Here is a 23371-nt window from a genome sequence, read left to right on the forward strand (position 1 = left end):
TGACATTTCACTTGGCCCATGGAGGCCATTTCTACAGCCACAAGCCCTGTATGTTTGCCATCGGATGGTTGAAATCATCTCTCAGAATCACATTCAGCTGATACTGAGACAAGGACTTTTGGAAAAGCTGAGAAGACCTAACAGAATACAGCATTCTTAAAGATCTCTTGCACTCTGTCTGCACACTTTCTCATCTCTTGAACCAGGATAACAAACATTAGAGAGGAAATTCTTTGTTGACAGCAAAGGTGCAGTAGCTTTCCCATATCCTATGCCTCCCCCATCAACCCTTATAGGTTGATCTTTACATCAGGTTAAATATGCTAATTTAGTCTCCCTTTAGCTCTGCTAACCTCACTGTTTCATTTTGGGGGAAAAACTTCAGCACTTACAGCTGCCACATTTTCATGTGTTTGGTTTTAAACATCCAACTAGATTAATATTTCCTGGAACCTCTCAAGCATCAGAACTTCTTAAATATTTGCGTAGTACAACATGCCATCACTCATTACTACAAAAGGCTTTGTTATCTGCCAAAGAATTCAGAACTTTGTGCAAGCTGGGAAAAATTTATGCAAAGACGGGAAATGATTAATGAAAATATCACTGAGAATAATTAAAATATATTTCCAATACTCATCAAAAAATGTTTGATCATTCTTGTATTTTGGGGGTTTTATGAGTCATAATCTTCCTATCCAGAACTTTAAGAAGTCTTTTCTCGGATGGGTACAATCACAGACAAGAATTTCATAACAGATCAGTATATGATACTGAGTTTCCACTGATCATTGTTCTAACTCCATGATATGAATAGGATGATCTAACATAATTTTCCTTAACTGAGCAAACACTAAACTGTGTATTATTTACAATATGAAAGTATTTAGTCAACGGTGAAATCCTATTTGATACAATTGTTATCACAAGAGATCTTATCTCAATATTTGGTGTCACCACATGCAATGTCAGAAAGTATCAGCCACAGAAAACAGAGTAGTATATATTATTGGTAACTCAAATTGCATGACTCTGGGACTAAAATTTTGGGGAAAAAACTGTCAATTTCGTAGCTTTTATTCACTCTTTAGTATTTTTGCCCTTTCCTGAGACCACCAGGACTAGAACATCACGGAATGAAAGCTGAGATTTTCCCATATGCACCACATTTTGATATGGCACTGCATGTAACATCTGTAAAAAGAATCAGAAATCAGGTAGAGTACATTCTAGGACAAAATATTGAATTTAAACTGAAATAAAATCCCCAGACCAGAACCACATTCCTAATTGCTAGGTCATATCCTTATCAAGACAAAAACACCATTGGTTTTCAGGTGACAGTTTCTTATGAAAACCAGAACCTGCTCCAAGCCTGGAATTTACTAAACAAATCCAGTGATGTCAACGAAGAGAATTAAAACTTAGTCCAGTTTCTTTCATAACTATCAGCAGTAAATAAAACCCTCAAAACACTGAGGCGAGCCCTCAAAGTCACTGTTTTGAGCTTAGCAGAGAAAAGACAAGATCCCATGTTTTGGGAGGAAGCCTCCACAGCTCCTTTCAACAGGAGAAGTACCAGGAAATTAAGATTCCCCTCAGATTTGCTGGTGTTATCAGACCACTCAATGGCACACCTCCTGTCATTTTGTCCACATTTATTGTCTACTTGTTGACTAGCATCCACAGAACACAGAGAATCACACAGTCCATGTCTCCTCACCTCACTATCCCGCTCCCACTGCCCAGCACATTCACCTTTCCCACTTTCCTACGGAACTCATCTGCCCTTTTCTCTTCTGCTTCCACTTTACTCGTATTCACTTTTCCCCTTAAAGTGCTCCATTGCCAAGTTTGCTTTTGCCCATAGCAGATTTTGGAAAAATCTACATCAGTATTTGAGACCCATTTCCTTCGAGATCCCTAGAATACTCTTCTCCCATCAGGCAGACCAGGGATCTGCCTAACTATGGCCCCAATCACCCCCCAGCCTACGCACAGGATTTCATTTCTACAGAAATCAAGTATAGGCACAGGGTTAAGGACTGATGGACACATGGATCTGGCCTTGACATTCAGGCTGGAAAATGGAATAGGTCTCACTCTTGGATCAGAGAATTAAAAAGTATTCTCATAAGTATACATTTAGACATTATTTAGAAAACAATTATGAGGATGAACATCCACAATGCAAACCCAATGTACATACTGCCCATCAAGGCTGCTACATAACACCTTCTGCATACTTCCACCTGGAGAAAAAACTTACCGGTAAAGGGACAAATGAAGCTGTGATGCCTGATTGGTTGTTTTATCTTCAGCTGAGAATTTTTTCCAGCTTTGAAGTTTCCAAAGCTATCCACTAAAAATAAGACTGCAATCAAAGTGATCCACAGTGTTCAATAACCTGTCATTTTCCTGCCTCCTAGTCTGCATCCAAAAAACAAGAGTAGAAAATATTCCATCTCATTACATTTTACATCTATTTCATTTGTACCTAGAAATGGGAAGCAAAACAAGGTATAGAAGTCCATGCTAAGAGAAGAGTTCATGTTTGAGATCCCAGGTAAGTTCTGCCGTGTTTTTATTTTCTTTCGGTTTTCCATCACTTGCTGAGACAGATGAAAATGAGCAAGCCACAATTGTAAGGTTCTGGAATATGGAAAGTACAAAAAAAAGCAATTTTTACTGTCTTCTAGAGATGCACATTTTGCAAATAATCTTACTTTACCTCAATTGCCACATAACTTACAGAATTTATGATAGAGAAGAACTCAAAACAACACATCATACATTATTTGATTCCTATTTCCAGGAATACTAAGAGATAATCATAACATTACCATGTGTGCATAATGAATTTTGGCTTGGACTAAGATATAACTTCAATTAGACAGACGCACAAAATGATGAAAATAAATCATGTGAGCAGCTGACAGAAACTATTGCCAACCTACCTCGCATGTACTCTGAAACAGATCTGTGATAAAATACCAGCTACTACAGTAAAAATAAAAATAAAAAGGAAATATATTTACTGTAATATGTGCTATAAAGAGAAACATTCAAGCCTTAAAGTGTAAAGAAACAACATACTTCTTAGAACTTCCCTTCCAAGTAAAATTTGGCACAAAGAATAAAAAATAAATAAATAAATAAATAAAGGCATTCTTATATAGGGCTGGGTTTTAACAACTGACCTTGAAACACACATGACACCATTTACACACACAGCAGTTGAATGTTTGTAACCTAGGGAGACAGTCAGCTATATACTGACTTCCCATGCCCAGCAGGAACACTCAAAAAGTTGCTTCTTTTTTTACCTTCTGTCTTGTATGACAAACTCCAATTTATATTGGCCTTCTGGAAACAAGGGAATAAATTCTGGGGCAAATACCAAGATTTCTTTGCATCTGCATGTCCTAAAAATTAGTCTAAGAGCCCACACCAAAACCCTTAATTGAAATGAAACATTTTCAGTTAATTCTGTTTTGTGGCTAAATAAAAACACTGACAGCTGAAGACAAACATGAGCAGTCTCCAACAGAGATGCTACTGACTTCTCACTGTGAAAAAAACTAGACTCTGTAGCTTTATTATTTCTCGCAAGCATATGTATGTATAAACACACACACAGACAGAAATCTGAAAAAGCTGGAGGACAACATCTTAAATCTGTCATCGCAAACCATGCTAGTTCATTCCTAACCCATTCATGACTAACAGAAGAAAAACAAAACAACAAAATCCTAGCTTGATTACACAACCAGCATTTCAGCCAGAGCTCTGTAATAAGGTGGCTGCAAAGGTCAGGTACATGAACTATGTTTCTAGAGAAGGATCATACAGAAGGATATTAGCTTTGAAAATATTAGTTCACCTTGCAGATTGCTAGTTTTCCATGAAACACATAACTAATATCTTGGAAATAAGCATATGAGTTCAGCTCCTTTTGCGTGATTACATTTGAATCTTTCTCAAGAAAAGCTTAATTTTAGAAACATTTGTTAGCTTTGTTTAACTCAGTGGCGACAGAATAAGAGCGTGTTCTCGTTAAAGCAACTAAATGTTCTGGCTTCCCTAGGTCACAGAGCGGATCATCTAAGTTGGAGGCCAGCCTGAGAACCACGAGTCTAGGAAACCTGTGGGGAAAAGTCAGGAGATAAGTGGTCCTAACACTATGATCTATTGCTCAAAACTGAAAAAATCTGGACCACAGCTGAGGAAAATAGGTCAGTTCCATTTCACATTATGGCACATCTTCAGGGAATAAAAACCTGAAGAGTTATTCTGGCTGAGTTAATAAAAGGACTCAAATAGACGATACTAGAAGCAATCTGAGAGATGAGGACATCTTTTGAAGTAATTTATTACAGCTCAACTCAAATTTTAAATTCAGTCTAAAGTTATGGACTTTTGGTCCCTCCCTACTGTATTGTATGAAATATGGTGTTCACATGGCCTGCATGTTCTGTTAACAGTGAGACTGTACATGAAACAAGAATTTTGAGTTCTATTTCTAACTTAATGGATTAATTGTCTCAGACCTCTCAAGTAGCATCTTGCAGGGGGGTCATTTTGCCGGATAGGAGTCTAAATTATATTGTTTTATTGTTACTGTGTACATTTGGAATAATTTTGCTTTATGCTTGAATGGAAGTGGGGATTTATAGATCCCCAGAATATGACAGACAACTATTTGAAAAAGTTCACAGCTAGAGTTAGATCTAATTCCCAATAATCTGGATCAAAATTCACATGCTCCTCAAAAAGAGAGATGCTACTGTTCTTGTGAAATGGATGTTAGCTGTGTTTCATTGTCCCCTTTAGGCCGTCCTGGCTTCCATAATATCTAAGTTTTGCAATATAAAAAAAATATTTTCAAACTTTGTCACTTATGAATTAATACTAAGGAAAAGAAGACTCATAACAATTTGTCACCAAGGACTCCTCTGTCATCCTGGGAATTTTAAAGAAAAAAAAACTCCCTGGAGAATCCGTGAAAATGGAAATAATTATTTTTTCAAAGTATTGGAAATTCCCTTACATGATGTTATTTTAAAAACTGGCAAGTCCTATATTTGTATGGCAGAATCTTCACTTGAAAACCCTTGAAACACTTGAAAAGGAACAATCCTGCTCACGCTTATTCCCCCTCTTCTCCTTTGTGGAAGTGCTGGTGAAGAATAGCTGCATCAGCACACAGAACTAAAAGTCAAGAGTATCAAGTTCTGCACATGGTTTTGTCACAAATAGCGGTGTAACACCTGCTACAAATTACAAATTCTCCCGGGTTTTCTGGCCCGTAAAGAGTGGACTATAATATCTTACTTTCAAAGACTGATATGATTGACCACAATTAGATTCAAATTACAGAGTCAATGGCACTGTGAAGGAATAATGCCCCACTATTCCTTTGAATAAGTATGAGTAGGAAAAAAATTACATTGAGATCACATAGCTAAAGGACAATCTGGTGTTTATTACATGTAACTGCTAGCCTTGCAACGTGTGAGGGATGCATGTGAATATCAACACATCTGTAAAGTTCAGCAAGTTGGATCCTTCTTCCTTGTCAACATTTTTGAATATTATTTTTATTGAATATAATCTGCTCTGTTTGGAATGTAGAAGCTAACTGCTGCTGGGAATTAAATTCAAGATTAAAATCTTTGTTGTCACCTCTGCCAAGAAGAGAGATGGAGCTTCTGGGCAGAACTTTCTGGAGATCACTGTGGATTTTATTCAGTGGTGCTCTGCCTCTCTCCTCTTCAGGAAGTGCCTAAAGGAGCTACTCCACCAGCCTAAGAGAGACTCCAAATATTAAAATTCTGACTCCCCCAACAAATTAATGTTTCAGTCTGAATAACAGCTGTCTGTGCCCTTGTGAAGTTGAAAGGAATTTATTTTACAGGAAGGTGTACAGGGCAAAAGGGAGAAAGTGTTGATTTAACACATTTTCTCCAGCATCCTCTTTGATGAAAGTCCTGCATATTTAGAGGTTACCAGGACACTGAAAACTTCCTAATTTTGTATTCTCAAGCAAAAAAGTACTATTATTAGAATGGTATAATTAGCCTATGATTATCACAGTTGTAGCCCTTTATCATTAACCAGGACACCATTTCTCTTGTGACTTCTTTAAAGGAAATTGTAAACCTTTTCTAGAAGGTTTCTCAGTCAGGTCAGTGCTCCTATATAGTCATATGCATCTTGGCTCTTCTCTCTTTTAAATCCAGCCTCTTCCTACTTTTTCAGTGTTGGATGTAACTAGGTAAAGTGAAGATCCTTGTTCACTGACTCTGTTCATTGAATTTTTTCTCACAATTTCTCAACGAATTGTTCGGGAAAAAAATAGGACTTTCTTAGAAGTGCCTAAGAAAGTTGTACGAAAAAAATCTTACCAGTACTTTTATACTGTGACATAAAATTGGTAACTTGGTAAATTGCAACATCCATAGTTATTCAAAACTACATTCAGAGTTCTTTTCCCACCTGAAAATACTGCAATCAAAAAAACATTTCCAGCACTTCCTCTGTACCTCTCTAGCATCTGCCTTTCCTAGTTTAAAATGTTGTTGTTCTCTTTGAGCACAGCCCCTAACTTCTTCACTTTCAGGTCTGTAAAATGCTCAAAAAAACAGTTGTTTACATGTCAAAATGTCCTGAGACCAGTGCATAGAAGACTACTAGAAGACACAGCTTTACTGCCTGGCTCATTCCATTTTCTCTGGTTCATCCCATGAACATTCCTTGCAAAAGCTCTATCTAAAACTTAAAATACACTTAATGTTTTCATTAACAGACATACTTCATCTGACAGGATTTACCCTAATTGAGTTTACCTGCTGGCTGATGCACTTAAACCTCCTGTTCTGAGCACAGTCTGGGAGCCCACAATGCCTCATTGTTTGGCTTCTTATAGGTGATAATGAAACTGGCATTCAGTTCCCATTCCTGAATGGTTTCCATCAGACTTTGAAAAAGTTGTTTGCTACTCCTGGTATTATATAACCGTCTTAGTTTCAGCATGCAGAAAGGCATGTTCTTGTCAAATACCTTATCTCCAGGGCTGTATTAATAACTAAACATGAGTCACGCTGGGCATCAGACATGTTTGTGTTTATACATGATATGCACTTAGGACTTCTTCTAAAAACGAAAGGCACATCTGTTAGTTAAATACATTGTCAATGCATTACCCTGTGACTTGGGCAGCCCTTCATTTACTGCGCAAGTGTCCCTGATGTACTTCTGTCTACACACAAGCTAATGTTACACTGGAAACTGAAGAGAGGATCATAAGCAGATTGCATTACCTGATAGAAATCTTGCCTTGTCCACCTAAGCTTTAAATTAAGATTTTAAAACTGCATTATCAATGCTTAATAAGCCAGGCTGCTAAGCACTGAGCTTTCTGATCTTAGTCCGGTAAAATACTGAATCACATGCATAACCTTAAGGACACAAGTGGATTTCAGTGGTATTAAGTGTTTTAATGCCTACCACTATCAGTAGCAGCATTTGGCTCTTTGCAAATTCAGTCACCAAAGGAAGCTCATAAGCACTGAGCAAGGGATACAATGACCTTGAGTATATATCTACCAAAAGAATAATGAGTAACTACAACATAGTACTCTTCACTTGAGATGTGAGTGGTTTGAAAAAAACAGATAATATCTTTTTAAACACAGTTTAGTCAGAACTAGAATATGCTACTAGGAAAAAATAAAGGACTCTTGTTCCAGTAAGCCAAAATAAGAGAAACAAATGCTCTGACAAAACTTAAAATATAGATGCATACTTCACTGCAAAATATCTGACATAATCACAAATTTATCTTGTCCGTGTCAACTTAACAGATAGAAGCTGTGTGTGTGGTCCCAATACACTGAACTGCAACTATTGCAATGCTCTGGACAATAACATTGATATTCTATTGTTCTTTTCAGTTACATTTATAAGCTGGAAGCATTAAGAAATGCAAAGGAGCTCCTATGAACATATTCACCCACACACAAAAATCTTTGGCAGGTATTTCTACACGTGATGAAATAAATTAAACCTTCAGAAATTTATTTTCATCTATTATGTTTGATATAATATCTTACCAGGAAAAAGACCTATAATGAGATTCTTCTAATCAAGAAATATCTGGAACCATGATCATCTGTCTTCAGGCCTTCTCAAAAGGACCTTATTCTTCCATAGTCTTTTGTAGTTTCTTATTATAATATGGAATTATCAAACAAAGCCCATGTATAAGCTCATGTCCTTTTCTGCTTAAAATGGGAGTTCAAGCCTCTACTGCATCTCAAAATATCTCAGGCAGACATCTGCCTTGTGTTCAAAGTGCCTGAAAACACTAGCACATCCCTTCTTGGCTTGGAATTTACCTACATGAGTGCCGTCTTGTGTCATTTGCATTCCTGAAATATTCTGGCCTGGCCAAGGGACGTTACTCCCATCTGAGATCTCCAGAAAACCAGTGATGAAGCCACATGGGACCTAAACCCAATAGTTGAACTAAAGGCACGTTGAATTACAGGACTAGGCTCCTTGCAGATACACAGTTATGGTGGTGACTGACAGCACTTTGTTAACTTGCTGGATGAGAAAGCATCACATAGGATATGGAAAACTGGGATCAAACCGCTCATGTCTGAATTCAGTGTCTCGACTCTGAATTCGTGTCTGAATTGGGTCTCAGACTCATGTCTGGATCAAGGACTCTTACCTTCCAGATATCCTTTCAGGAATCACTCAGGCCAAGTCTCTTTCAGCCTCCTCTGCTAAAGCTCTGATAATCTGTAAAGTAAAACAATTATATTTTAGTCAGGATGGGGAGCAGAACTTACGCCACTTCTCTTACAGACAAATCTCTAACTGGGCTGAGGAGCCATTCCCTACTTACACTCAATTAACATTTTACTAGTTTGGTGCAAAAAGAATTACAGTTTTTGAGTTGTTGAAATTTGCCTTCTGATATTGGAATACATTCTTAAATAAATGTGCTTATGATGTTATACATCGTTTTTGAGCTTTTTTCACTTTATGTTTTTTTGCTACTGACTTGCTGTTTATTTTATATTTATTTTAGGCTATGGAAATTATGTTAGGCAAAAAGCATATTCAAATTATTTTCTTTAGAGTTCAAAATGGGTTGTAAAGCAGCGAAGACAACTCACAACATCAACAACACATTGGCCCAGGAACTGCTAACAAACATACAGTGGAGAGGAGGTTCAAGAAGTTTTGCAAAGGAGATGAGAGCCTTGAACATGAGGAGCACAGTGGCTGGGCATTGGAGGTTGACAATGACTTATTGAGAGGAATCATCAAAGCCAATCCTCTTACAACTACACGAGAAGTTGCTGAAGAACTCGATGTCGATCATTCTATGGTTGTTTGGCATTTGAACCAAACTGGAAAGGTGAAAAAGCTTGATAAGTGGGTGCCTCAGGAGCTGACCAAAAATTTTTTAAAAAATCATCATTTGGAGTGTTGTCTTCTCTTATTCTGCACAAAAACAACAAACCATTTCTCAATTGGATTGTGGTGTGCAACAAATAGTGGATTTTATATGACAACTTGTGATGACCAGCTCAGTGGTTGGACTGAGAAGAACCTCCAAAGCACTTCCCAAAGACAAATTTGCTACAAAATTTTGCCTCATCCACCACATTCATCTGACCTCTCGCCAACTGACTACCACTTCTTCAAGCATCTTGACAACTTTTTGCAGGGAAAATGCTTCCACAACCAGCAGGATGCAAAAAAAGGTTTTCTAATAGTTCATCAAATCCTGAAGCATGAATTTTTAGACTACACTAACAAACTTATTTCTAACTGGCAAAAATGTGTTGATTGTAATGGTTCCTAGTCTGATTAATAAAGAGGTGTTTGAGCCTAGTTATAATGATTTAAAATTCACGGTCCTAAACTGCAATTGTTTTTGCACCAACCTAATAAATATCAAATACAATTAACACCTTCAACAGCACACACTGGTGTGTGTGTGTGTGCATTGGGTTGCAGGTCCCCAACTGCCACATGCCATGTCAAGACAAAGGACATCCCTGAAGGACTCCAGCGCATGGGCCACCCACACTTGTCCATAGACACCCCTGAGGGGCTGCAGTGCACAGGCAACATAGACAAGGGAAGAGGTGCTAATTCAAAGAGCAGACCACTAAGAGACTCAGAGCTGCAGACCAAAATTTGCACGTCAGCCTCCTGCACTGCTCCTTGCCTCACCAGAGGAATTTGTACAGATGACATGTAACTCTGAATGAAAATGAGAGAATCTGACACTAGGAAGTAGGGAGGATAGGTGTTTGGCTGAAATTGAGCCTGGGGAAAGCAGGGGTGCAGAGGGAGGTGTTTCTTTGTTTCATTGTTCTTTTCTTCTCAATACACAAGACATTGGTCAGAAGTTTCTTTTAATGGGCAATGATTTAAGTACAAATTCCTCAGGTCTGTTTTGCCCATGTTGTCCACCTGAGCCAAAAACCACAAATTCCTCCACAATCGTAGGTCCAGTCACAACCTACCTTCACAAAGCATCTCCTGAATGGTGACCATCACATTAATCATCACTAACACAGAAGCACTGATGCACGCATTCCTGTCCATACTTGTAAATCGAGAAGTATTGACTTGATATATCCCCATAACAGAGAGGTGCAAGACATGTAGTCTCACTGTGGTGTTTCAATCAGGGTTTTTACACCACTGGCAACAGGAGGATAAAAGTGGTGTGCTGCCAGGAACACCTGTAAAGCAGGCAGGGCCACAGTATCTGAACTTGTCTATGACTTGGATTCATGCATAGCCCACTTCTCTTCCAGAAAAGACCCTAGTATTGAGTGACTTCAGCTTTTCTTGGCTTCTTGATAACACTCTCTAATTAAGCTTTATTGGGCCCTTTATTTTTTCTGTAAAACAAGAGTCAGTTATGTTTACTAGTTTAGTACTGACAATCATGGCCTGGTTTGTTTTGTACAGTAGTCAGTATCTTTAAAACAACAACAACAACCACCCCTGGCCTCTCAAAATAAAAATTAATTCATAAAAACTGATTTTTTTGCATTGATAGGAAAGTTTAAAGTCATTGAGGCCAAACAGCACCCACCCCTGAGGTTTTGGCTCCAGAAAGTGACTAACTCCTTTTATGCAAACAAACAGACATCTATCTGTTCTTGCATCTAGACCTCAATAAAAATCTGTAAGCAGCACAGCTTAAAAACTCCTGTGAAATACAGCACAAAGTTGTGAAAAGCAACATACTATTCCACTTCTTGCAGTAATTTCAGCTGCAGACTTTAGAAGCCCAGCTGTCTTATAAAAAACGAATCAGCCGAAATCTGTAATACCAAAACCATACAAGTCTGATTTGACTGTGCAGACGGTAGGCAGGCACATGGCTCCCCTTAAAGCATATTAAAGATTCTTGGCACCCTGATACAAACAATCTGCAGTTAAAAAATATCAGTATGAGCAATCCTCCAAGTCTTGTTTGAGAATCCCTTCTTTGCAGCATGATGAGTCTTTCTTGCTTCTTGTTCTGAAATGCATACAGTTATTTACGTAGGTCTGAGACAGGGAAGAAAACAAAACTCTCTCACTGACAATATTTTCAAGCAGTTTTTCAGAAGTTTAATGCAAACACTGTACCAGCTCCCTTTGAACAACAACACTCATCATGTGCATCTGCAGCTATGCACGTCCTTTTGTACATCTTTGTTGGTAGCTACTTGTTCAGTATTAGAATTAGAGCTGTCATTTTAATGAATGAAATGACCAGGGCAGTCAAAACTGCCCCAGCTTGAATTTGCTAAAAGCAAGCAGAGAAAATAACAGTCTTCAGAGTAAATTTTTCTTTTATATACAAATAAAGTTTCCTCTAGTGGGTGATTTTAGCAGTGTATCTTCCCCTTAAAAATCCATGTCTCTGAATGGCTCTGAGAACTGCAATAATGCCAGAAATGCTTTTAAAGTGTAATTATGGACCTTATTTCTATCTTGTTGTGCCAGACAAGACTTTTGGTAGTCAGCAGGAGTTCTGTACATCTAAAATCACCTCTGCAGAAGAACACACAACCAATTAAAGGTATTCTTCCAAGTAAATTTGAAATATCATTTAAAACATTTATATAACTGTAACTGTAAATAGAATTTTAGCTATCTAAAATACAGTTTATTTGAATTGCAGTACATTTCAAAAAATGGTGTCGGTATCCTCAGTGTTGAAAGTTATAGCCTATTGCTTTATATTAATAGCAATAATTAGTTAGTAATTCCTGCTAATTCAAAATAGCATTTTTGTTGGCTATGTAGCAAACACTGCACTGAAGGCTCTGTTTCAGAAGTCAGCATTTCAGGTTTTTCAATCATATCTATTTAACTGATGATTAAGCTGCCACCCTATCAAGACTCCCTGTTCATTTCCTCCTCTTCAAATTTACTTAAAGCAATTCGTCAAGTTATAAAACCAGTATAATTTTACTCCTTAACTTTTTTATTCTCTGATTTCACGTGACTAATCCACCCAGCCCTGCTTCCACAGACAGGTGGATCAGATGTCCTGCTGTGGCCTCATCTAAACTAAATTATTCTATGATTCAATAATTCTGTCTTCCCTGGATGAAAATTTGGATTAGAGACAAGATCCACTAGAATATCCTCCATCTGCTCACAGCACGTTTGTGTATAATTTGTCATGACATCATAAAACATGGTAGACATTCAGCTTTGAATATTAAACTCTCAGTTATTGTTGCAGTAAATGCAGATGGCAAGTCTGTTGCAGATAGTGCTGGAGCGTACTTTTCTATTGATTTTGCTTGTGTGTAACACTACTTACCAATAATTAAATCACATTCTGTATCAAGCATTTATTTTTTCCATGGCAATTCCTGGAAATATAATATCTACATATGATATATATACATATATTATATATAACCCGTAAATAATTATAGAACCTTGTAAATAGTCTCATCTGTCTGAAACTGACTCTTTCCTAGCACTTGTTTGGGGATAAAACTTCTCTGTAAAAGAATATATCAAAGATTCCTATCTTGCAGCTTTCTGAATCAGTTTTTCTCCAACATCAAATCATGAGGATTGAAAATGCATAACACATATATACAGCTACAGTGAAAAAAAAAATTGGCAATTTTTAATTATGTTTGCTTTTTGTCTGCACTGATACATTTTTCTTGCCACTTCTTCAAAATTACATCTGGTGAACTATAACCTCTTTCTTCTACACAATAGGCAAGCTACCATCATCACAAAGAATATTTAAAGTGAAGGAGAGAAAATGACATAATGTTGCAGAAATAGTTTCATGTTGAGAAGCGTAGATTTGGCTCAAACACAGAACACTGACATGACTACTTAAAGATGCTTCATAAACAAAACACTTCGCTATGAAACATTTAAGATTGCAACACAGAGAAAGTCCCAGAACTCCCAGGAACTGTATTGCTAACGCCACACAATGACTAAGCTTTCTAAAAATGGTCTCAAAAGAATGAAGGTCAAAAGGAACAGTAAGAAGACACAAATATCGTACGTGGTTTGCCTTTCGTCATCAATCAGTACAGCTATACAGGCCTTTGGCAGAGACATGCCCTATCCCTTGTATCTCACCATATCGGGACAAATTCTAGGGACATCACTTTCTCACGGCCTTCCAATAACCTGTCCGGCTTGTAGACCTTGCACTGTCTGACCTTTCAGGAAATCTCCATTCTGCTTACCAAACACACTCACTCACGCTCCCTCTTCTGCATTTTCCCTGGTTCTTCGGACAGGAAACAAATGCTTTCCCATTACCCAGCAGCTGGATTTAGAGAGATCAGTTCAGATCTAGCCCTGTTTATAAGGACAAATAATGCTACTTATACATCCAAAAACAACCTCTTGTAGCCTCTTAGCCTTCTCCCAAAATTGTAAATTGCATTTCTCCTCAGCAAGTCCAACAAAAAAATGTGACCAAGTCATGTCAATGATATTATAAAGTCAAGAACATGACAAGAATTTAAAAAAAAAAAAAAAACACAAAAAAAACCCACAACATAATTGCAATGACATTTTCAAAATGCTTCAGTGTTTATTTTAATCTGGTTACTGACCAGATTTCCCAGGGAAGTCTAAGACTGAAGTGACAGGAGGTGTACAAAGTCATTGGAAGTTTGTTTTCTTTCTGATAACATTGGAGATTGTCTGAAAATTGCTTGCATTTGATGAGCTTTGCATTGAGAGTTTATCTAAGAAAGGACTGAAAGCAGCCATGGGAGGAAAACTAGGCCTGAGGTTAAAGCAGTGTAATGGGTCTAAGGAGAAAGAGTCACTTTTGCAATTTAGCAGATATATAAAAATGTCATTTTTATGGATGATCAATTTTTCCAATCTGTAGACCGAGGAAAACAACAGATCATCCATACCACTTCAGGTTTTTGTCCTTGTGATTATTTTGTGTTACATTTATGTCAAGTACAAAGAGTTCACAATCTCAGTTGAGACCTCCAGGACCTAGTATACACAGACACATAAAACACAGCCACCAGAAGAAGGTACTATTAACTACTCAAGTAAAAATTAAATTATTGTACTGAGGTAACCATTTAATGACTGAAATTACTAAGGCAAACTTCTTTATGTTCCTTTAGGATTGTCAGAGTTTGAATGACTTCTTGAAATTAACACTCCCAGCATTTCACAATCCTCTAATTTTTTCAGAATTAGGCAGATATTAACTATTCTGGCTGAAATTTTGGATGCTTGCTTCAATATTATTAAATTATTACCTTCTGAGAGATTCTGACATCTACAAAACTTCATTTGAATAAGGCCAGTCTAACCTCTGAAAAAATATTGATTTTCTGATGCTGAAGAGAGATTGTAATAATACAACAAATCCTTTCCTGAGGATTCAGTCTGCACTGGGCATGCTCAGTCCCCACAGAGCATTCACCTTTTAGCTGAATTATTGCACAGGCCTCTATTTCAAGTTTTAACTCGTTAGTGTTCCCATGCTTGCAGTCAGTTACCACTGTGGGATGAGAACAAGCAAACCAAAGACAACTAAATGTTCGTAATACACTACTCAAATCCTGCCAATCCTAAAGCAAATGAGATATTATATAAATTCTTCCTCCCAAGTTTAAACCTATTTTCCAGTTTTTTAACAATCTCTTCTAAGACAAGATGGAGTGTGCCAAATTTCAGGAATGCCAAGATTTCTCTTTCAGCAGGATATAGTGGGTGCAGGGACGGAGATGGTGACAGAGTGTCAAAATTCAAATTTATAACAGAGTTGTGGTACAACATTCAGTTACCGAGCAATTACTGTCATTCCTTAGTAACCTACTTTCCTCCTCATGCTATGCCATTAACATTCTGGAATATTAATTAGTGGCTTTGAGGCCATCTCCAGCACCTCAACTATGTAAGGATTCCTCAAAATTTAGAAAGAAGAAACATGAACCTTGTAACATCATAGGATCAGCTGCAGAAATAGATCTGTTTTGATGCAACCACATCTTGGGGGGGGGGGGGGGGGGTAGAAAGAATAATAATTAAAAAAAAATAATAATAAAAAAAAAGGTATTATATTATTTGCCCTCAAAATCTCTAAATTGTTACCAAATACTTCAGCAAAATGTGTATTTGTCACTCAGGGGAAGGGCCTTAGAGAGGTGTCCTCTCTGGTAAAGAGACCATAATGGTCTCCGCTTCACTGTGGGATCTTCAGGACAGGTATCAGATGAAGTAAGCACAGAAAAGCAAAAACTCAAAAAAAATGGAGATATGTAACATAGACTTACAGGAAAAGCATGTGCAGAGGCATTATATAGGAACTATTTACCCATTTTTGAATAATTTCAGTAACAAAAGTAAGACCTTGTATTTTCTTCCCAATCTTTACTTAAAAATAATTTAACAGCTCATTCTCTATGATCTGGAAGAATAAATTCAAACAGGACACTAAATCTGTATGCTCACTTTAAGTGTGAATTAACTTTTTCAGATTAATAATAACCTGATTTCATTAGTAAATATACACATATATGTATACATGCATGATGAAGATGACCTCAGCACTTTCTGGAAATGAACATTATTCTATCTGCAATTATTTGAGCAATTTCCCAGAAGACAGCCAAAATATACATGGGTATTGAGAAAAAAAAAAAATCCTTATCAAAGTAAGTTTTCCTTGTAACTATTCTATTTGCTCAGCCACAGTTTACCTGATTTGATTTGGTGAGATCTGAAAATGATTTCACTCTAGCGTAATCTCAGCTGCTGAGTTACATATTAGATATTGTCCTGAAAGGCTTAACCACTTTGCTTTACATAATTGTCAGGAAATCAATCTGTTTTGCTCCAGCACTGTAAAGCTAAAACGTCTTTTCACAGAAATTCAAGAGAACACAGCACGAATATTACAAGAGTATAGTACAGAATTAAAATACTGCAGAATTAAATAATATTGACTCGGTTTAAAAAACAATCCCAAACTGGGACAAATTATTAATTGTAGTAACCTCTGGCATCTGTATAACAAAAAAAGCGGCTGGAACCATGTACACTGATTTTAAATATAAAAATGAAAAACCATTTCTCAGCAAGAAGTTACAGAAAAGAGACTTGTGACTAATTCCATCTATAAAAGCACATGGCTGAAATAATCTCCAGGTGAGAGGATAAGTTTGTATCTGGCTGGGAATGAAAGGAGTAACAGTTTTGAGCTCTTCTACTCACTGCTGAACACTTGCATAGCCGTGATAAAACTGTACTGGGGTTATCTCACAACAAACCACTCTTGATTCAGTAAAACATGTACAGGTATGCGTTATTTTTAGCATGGACTTAAACTGCTCTGTTTCAATGAAAGCACTTATCATATATATAAATACCCTTATCAGACTGAAAGACAGTGCTCTGCTAAATACAGACTCTGCTCCCTATTACGATTGAATTTTAAATTACATGAAGGACATATACTGCTGCTACAAAATAAGTTTACAGCTCCTCCTTCCTCCCTATATCTTACATTTCAAAAAATCTGTTAAAAATGAAAGGTTTCATTGATGAGCTACCAGCCTGCATCAAGAGCTTGGAAGGAACTGTTTTCTTAACCGCTGATTTGACTCAAATTTTGGCAGGAGGATGCAGAATCATATTTTTCAACCACACTCTTTTTTTTTTTCACTGAAGTATTTGAAATAAAAATCTCCTGAGCACAGAAAAAACTGAAACACAGGTTATAAAGGAACAGGATGACCCAGCTAAAGAATCTGTTGGGCATTTTGGATTACACCTATGTACTAAGCACAAAAAGAAGGAATACAGCTTTCTAGAATGAAGAATTGTAGGGAAGATGGCTTGAGGGGCAAGAACAAACATTTCTCTACTTATAGAATTAGATCATGTGCCAGAAGGTTGAAAAGAGTTGGAGGAAGACTAGGATTCTCTGTACAACGTTCTGCATCATCAACAGAATTGTTTACTGTGGAACAGATCCCCAAAGAGGGTTGAGCATCATTGTCACAACACCTTTCTACCACCCCAGGGAAATGATAGCTGTGAACAAGACTGTTCTGTTCCTGTTTCAAGGTGTTACAGAGTTAAGCAACTAAACAGGAGTTCCACAAAAGCAGCATATCATTTGGAAGGCGTTTATACTAAAATGAAATTCTTACTTAGGATACAACCCTTCTGCAGGATAGAGGGTTTTTTTATTTTTTGTCTAAAAGGAGAACACGATTCAGAGTTTTCCAAGATTTTTCTTGGAATTCCAAGGTTGGTTTTTTTCTTGAAGTTAAAATGTACGTTAACGATTTCTCACAAACCACAACTAGAAGAAGCAACAGAGTAACACAGGAGATTTTTTTTAAAATGTTTGCACTTTGGGTGTCAAAATTTGGCTTTCCTACAGAGCACGATCCATAAATTGCGATGTTACAGTGATTCTCACAATCCTGAATGAACTGACCTGTTTTTAAGGAGAAAAACTGTAAACTGAGCACACTTGAAAACAACAGGGCAGTGGAAAAGATGGGTTGCTTTTTGAAGCAGAGCCGTACCAGTTGAGAAAGCCAGTGTGGCAGGTTACTTGTCTGAATGTTTGGAAGGAAAAGCTACTGTAAATTAGTCTTCAGTAAGTGCATATTTTAGAAAAGGTTCCTTTTTTAATATTCTTCTAATAAATTAATTACAGTGAATTGCTTTTCACATCAGGCCAGTTCTGGATTAAGAAAACTTAATGTAACTCTCAGTTACAATCAGTCTTCTTCATCACTACATTGGATGCAATTTAAAAAACATGGAACCTTCAGATATCTGATTAAAAGTCTTTTACTAACCCTCTCAAATTAAGACTTTAAAGATTATGGCTAGCCAGGACGTGTAATTACACTGAGGAATAGTCAAAAACTCTCACTCCTCCTTCTGCATAGTCTGTGCAACTTCTCCTGGGTGTGATGAATCACCCCACTCGGCATCTGGAAACTTGCAAAAAAAAAATATCACTTTAACAAACTACAGGCTGCAACTGTGTTATCTTTAAGATGAGACACTGTGCATAACTAGCTCGAGTGGCTGGAGTAATTATATCCCACCACTCCACCACACATTTCCTGCAGCACTTCCTTCTATCACACTCAGTGGAATTTGGCAGAGATCAAAATCAGGTCACCTTCAGCTATGCCAGACCTGGCTGCTTGAGCAAGGAGTGACAAATTAACGAAGAAAACTCAAAGCAATCACATATGTCTTTCACTAATCAGAAAACAAACATCCTCTTCACCGTCATGATTTCTTAACAGACTGTGAGTACAATGATTCAGTAAATGACACATCAGGTAGAATGGAACTCGGGAATGTGTGTCAGCATGCCGGGGTAAATGTAGACTATGGGGACACCTGGACACATCTGCTTTGAAAGCACTTTCCCTTCAGTACTTCATCCTCATCATCTTTGCTAATGTCAGCATACATCAGCAGTACCTTTATGGGGAGCTGTATTTGGCCAGCACCCTAATACAGAGGTGCCTGAAAATATAGCTACATCACAATATGGTGAAATTCCATCTTTGAGAAAGAGAACAGACTTCATCCTCTGGGTTATTTAATCTTTGATACCTCCCTCAAACTTACAACTGCATTTTGATTTTAGATAATTCGGAGCTATGCCAGGTGCTACTAAGTTAGAGTTGGTGAGCTGGCAAGAAATACACAAGAGGATCCAGCTGTAACCCTACAAAGACTACTCTGACTATATCTTTTGACTGTAGAGGTTAATCCTTATGTCTGTGTTCCTCCCCCCACATCTTGCAAGATGTGCCTTACCTGTAGGCCAAAAAGTAGAATTAATAACCTTCAGACTGAACAGATTTCCATCAGACTACGCAAATAGAAGCAAGTCTTGCTGGAAATTCTTTTGAGCATTTCATTATCCCAGTTACTCAAAATTCAAGGCCCTGTAACTAGACATTATTTCTGGCAGGTATTTTCACTATCTGGAGATTTGCATATTGCACAATGAAACAGATACAATCCAAACGCGAGGCAAGCATGATCCAGTGCTGCTGTTTAAGGCTTCTTGCATGAAGTAGAAAACTGCTGTAATCCTTTGGCATGGAAATCAGTTGTCACAGAGTCCCGATCTCCTCCCATCTCTTTAAGCAGCTGTTCCTACCATCTCTTCTATGGTCACTCATTTCATGGGGCAGGAAAGATGGATTTGAAGTAAATAGTTCTTTTCCACAGTGAAACACCAAAAGGATAACTGGTAGTAACTAGTAGTTTACAATGAGGACAAAAAAGAGTAAATGTGATAATTTTATACAAGATACACTACTACACAAGATTAATAAGCACACCATGATACTAAATGACTCCCACATATAACTTATTTATCTCACAGCGTTGCAGCTTGCAACATCATGTAAGGCTCTATATACAGAAACAGTGGGGGGGAGGGGGCTCAATTCAGTGAAAGATACAAGAGAAAAGCAAAAAAAAATTGAGTATTATTCAGTTAAAAAAAGATCTTTTTCATGGATCCCCTAAACTACATTAAATTACTGGTAATTCTACTGGTTTCTGATACCTATATAACAGGAAGGAATGACCTTACATGACATACTGCAAAACTGATGGTCTTTCCAAATATCTTCACTGTTGCCTACATATCTGATCAAATGAACACACAAAAATAATAAACTGGGGGGGGGGGGGAGAGAGATCATAAATGCAAATAATTATTCATATCCAGATTCTCTGACTCAGCTGCTTACAGAGAACAGAAAAGAACAACAGCATCTCAGACACCAGGCTGGTTTGGAAAGGGTTTAAAAAGTGCCTGGATATTTAACTTAGTCTCTTCAGTTTTTGGATTGTAGTAACAGTCAAATAGGTACAATGTAGAAACTCTGCAAATTTCAGCATCAGAAAGTATTACCAGCTAAAGTTTTTGTCAGTGAGTTAATGATGTTATATTCCCTCTCTCTTTCTGATTATGAAGTGGGCATCATGTTATATCAGACCACATAATATAGATTGTTTCAGATACTAAACTGCCTTTGAACTAAAATGGAGTCAAAACAATTTGTGCTCATTTCAACAGGACAGCTGATGGGCCTTTTACCAAGCCAGGTCAACATTTCCTTGAAATTTTCAAACAATAAGAAACGTTTTGGGCTGCAGTACGTGAATTTAAAAGGAGGAAAGGCTTCATCCTATTCATACTGCACACTGTTTTGCAGTATTTCACACCTTTTTGCCTATTTTCAGTTACCCGGGTCCCCCCATCACACAAAACATGATGTTATAAGAACCAATAATGATTGATGTAAACTGTGGGGATGGGACAAATTCGTGCTCATGAGTTTGTTTGCTTCATTAGCTGAGGTCTAACGAAGAAGTACATTTGAAATGAGTCACTACAGAAGTGAGTAGTTCAGCTTCTATGTGTGATTCATTTCAAAAGAAGCTGGATGTTTGTATATGCCAAGGCCTCCTTTGAGAAAATAATGTATTTTGTGATTTATATCATTTCTCTATGTCAGTATTAGGCAATATTTTAATATCAAACAGATCCGTTTTTCAGACGTTAATTTACATTAACAGGCCAATAGATGCAATTCAGAAAGCTGTCCACCACAGCACTTAACTCGAAACAGGAATGTCAGATTATCAAGTACTCACATGATTTGAGCAATACTGCTTCTTTTAAAGTGTGAGTTACGGCTGTTGGAAGCATCTGTTTACTAAAATACAGTGTTTGGTAACCTTAGCAATAGTTTATTTATTTTTTTTTTTATTTAATGTCCCACAGGTCAATCCCTCAAGCTTGCCAAAAAGCAGTTTCTTGAACTGTAGTACAGCCTTCTAATAAAGAAAAATAGATCAAGATTTTGGGGTTTTGAATGGTGGTATACATGTTCGATAACAAAAAACTTCAGTTTCTAAAGTGATGTTAATCTGGGAGATTTAAGCAGCACTTAACGAAAATACAAAACAAAACAAAAAGCCCTTGGAAACAAAATTAATTAATCTGCTTGCCTAACTGATTGATCTAGGAAATTCTTGCCAAACATTCATGTCTTATTGTCTCTTCCAAATCTCAAGAGTTTTTAATCTTTTTTAGATTACTCTATAAAGTGACAAAGCACAGCATTATGCTAGATACCTCATCAACAGAAGAGTGTTTTGGGAGCCACTAAATTTAAAACTGTTGCATGGCATTTTGCCCTTGACCTGCATCACTCAGAAAGCCAAGCATGCACACATGACTGAGAGGCCTGGCAGTAAAAGGAACACTGAGCAACATCTCAAAGCAAGCTGCCATGATCCATGACTGATAACAGCAGGACACCTGAAACTTCCTTCTCTTTTGAGACACTTCCTAAAGTGCTTGCATGCTGGTAATTACTGAAGCTTTAGTATCTTTCATCCACATGTTGTGGGAAATAAAAAGAAAAGTTTATTGATTTGGTCTGCTTTACTTATCAGGAAATTTTTCTCCTCCTCCCTGCAGTTATTATCTGACTTCTGCTTTATTTTAGGGCTTTGAAATTTTCTTCTCTTTGTAATAACAAATTCAGGACATTTCCATTTTATTTAAAACAAACTCTGACATCGGTTAAAGACAGCCTGCTTAAAGGCTGTCATCTGCAGGGGGCCCTGGGGCAGCAGCAGCGCCATCATCCTGCCCCAGCCTGAGGAGCAGCGGGGCAGCACGTGCTGACATGGGACGTGGGCCTGGCTGATGTCCTGAACGTGAGGTGCTCCAGCCGCTCCTGCCCAAACTGCACATCTCTCTTGACAGCTGACATGATTCCTCCATTCAGGACTTCTGAGGAAAAGGTGTGGAAATAGCACTGGCTGGACGGCTGGCTTAGCACAAACAGCAGAACAACCTGTGGTGGATGTCTCTCCATGACAGGAATGGACAGGTTGCTCACGCTGCCAGAAGAGTGGCTTTCAACTCCAGCTTCTCCTGCTGCAGGAGTTCCTCCACTACACCATACTCTGTCAGCCATGAGAGACGGGCAGAGGTTTTTTCACTCTTCTTCCCTACCAGGCCCAGGAGAAGCACAGCTGAACCATGAAGGAAAGGCAGAGCCAGAAAACTGAAAGCTCTCTCAGTTATCAAGGTTTCTTTTATGAGACCCTTTTATTGTGACTTACAACTGCATTTCTCCTAAGAATCTACTCAAATTTGGCCAAAATAAAAGTCCATAGTTCACATTTCCTGCATGGGAATGCATATAGGAACACATAGCTCAGCAGACACAGTCCTGGGTACAGTGCTCTGGACATCTTCAGCCCTTGTGGGACCTGACACTGCAAAGGTGCACAGTCACTGAATGCAAACTGGTAAGAAAGGTCAACATTAAAACTGGGCAAGAAACTCAGCATAAGAATTTGGAAGCGAGATTAAACTGACCTGGGTGGTTCAGAGGGAGGTAATACATAACAAAAACAAATCAGATAGTAATGACCAGGCAAGGGCTGGGACCAGAACAGAGGTTTGGGTTTGCATGAGAGATCTACAACAAGACAATGACGAGAATGAGACTGAAATGAAGAAACTGGAAAGCTGAGACTGGGCCTGACTAAATGAAAGGAATAGGACTGGACAAGGAGTTGTAGCAGGGGAGGGACTTGACTGTAACGAAGACAGGAAGAAGAAGATGAGCAACAGAGCTGAAGCTATCAAACCTGGAGAGAAAAGCAAACATCTTCTCAGGGATGGTCCTCTACAAGATGTGCACTGGAACACTGGCCTCTGAATACCACTGTTTCTCTGATTTCTGAACATACTAATCAGCAAAAATACTGC

The 23371-nt window shown here is 37.8% G+C and overlaps 1 protein-coding gene across 1 annotated transcript in view; it reads right to left on the reverse strand.

Annotated features, from left to right (window-relative positions):
- Nucleotides 1-2425: 2425 nt before the first annotated feature.
- Nucleotides 2426-23371, reverse strand: part of FSIP1 (fibrous sheath interacting protein 1) — a 213481-nt gene continuing 192535 nt past the window's right edge. The window contains exons 14-15 of the transcript XR_010472950.1: nucleotides 8741-8811; nucleotides 2426-2652 (exon numbers count right to left, since the gene is read on the reverse strand). The gene's annotated coding sequence lies outside the window, so the exon portion shown is untranslated. The remainder of the gene's footprint in view (nucleotides 2653-8740; nucleotides 8812-23371) is intronic.

This window comes from Columba livia, chromosome 5 (genome assembly GCF_036013475.1).
Source record: "Columba livia isolate bColLiv1 breed racing homer chromosome 5, bColLiv1.pat.W.v2, whole genome shotgun sequence".
NCBI lineage: Eukaryota > Metazoa > Chordata > Aves > Columbiformes > Columbidae > Columba > Columba livia.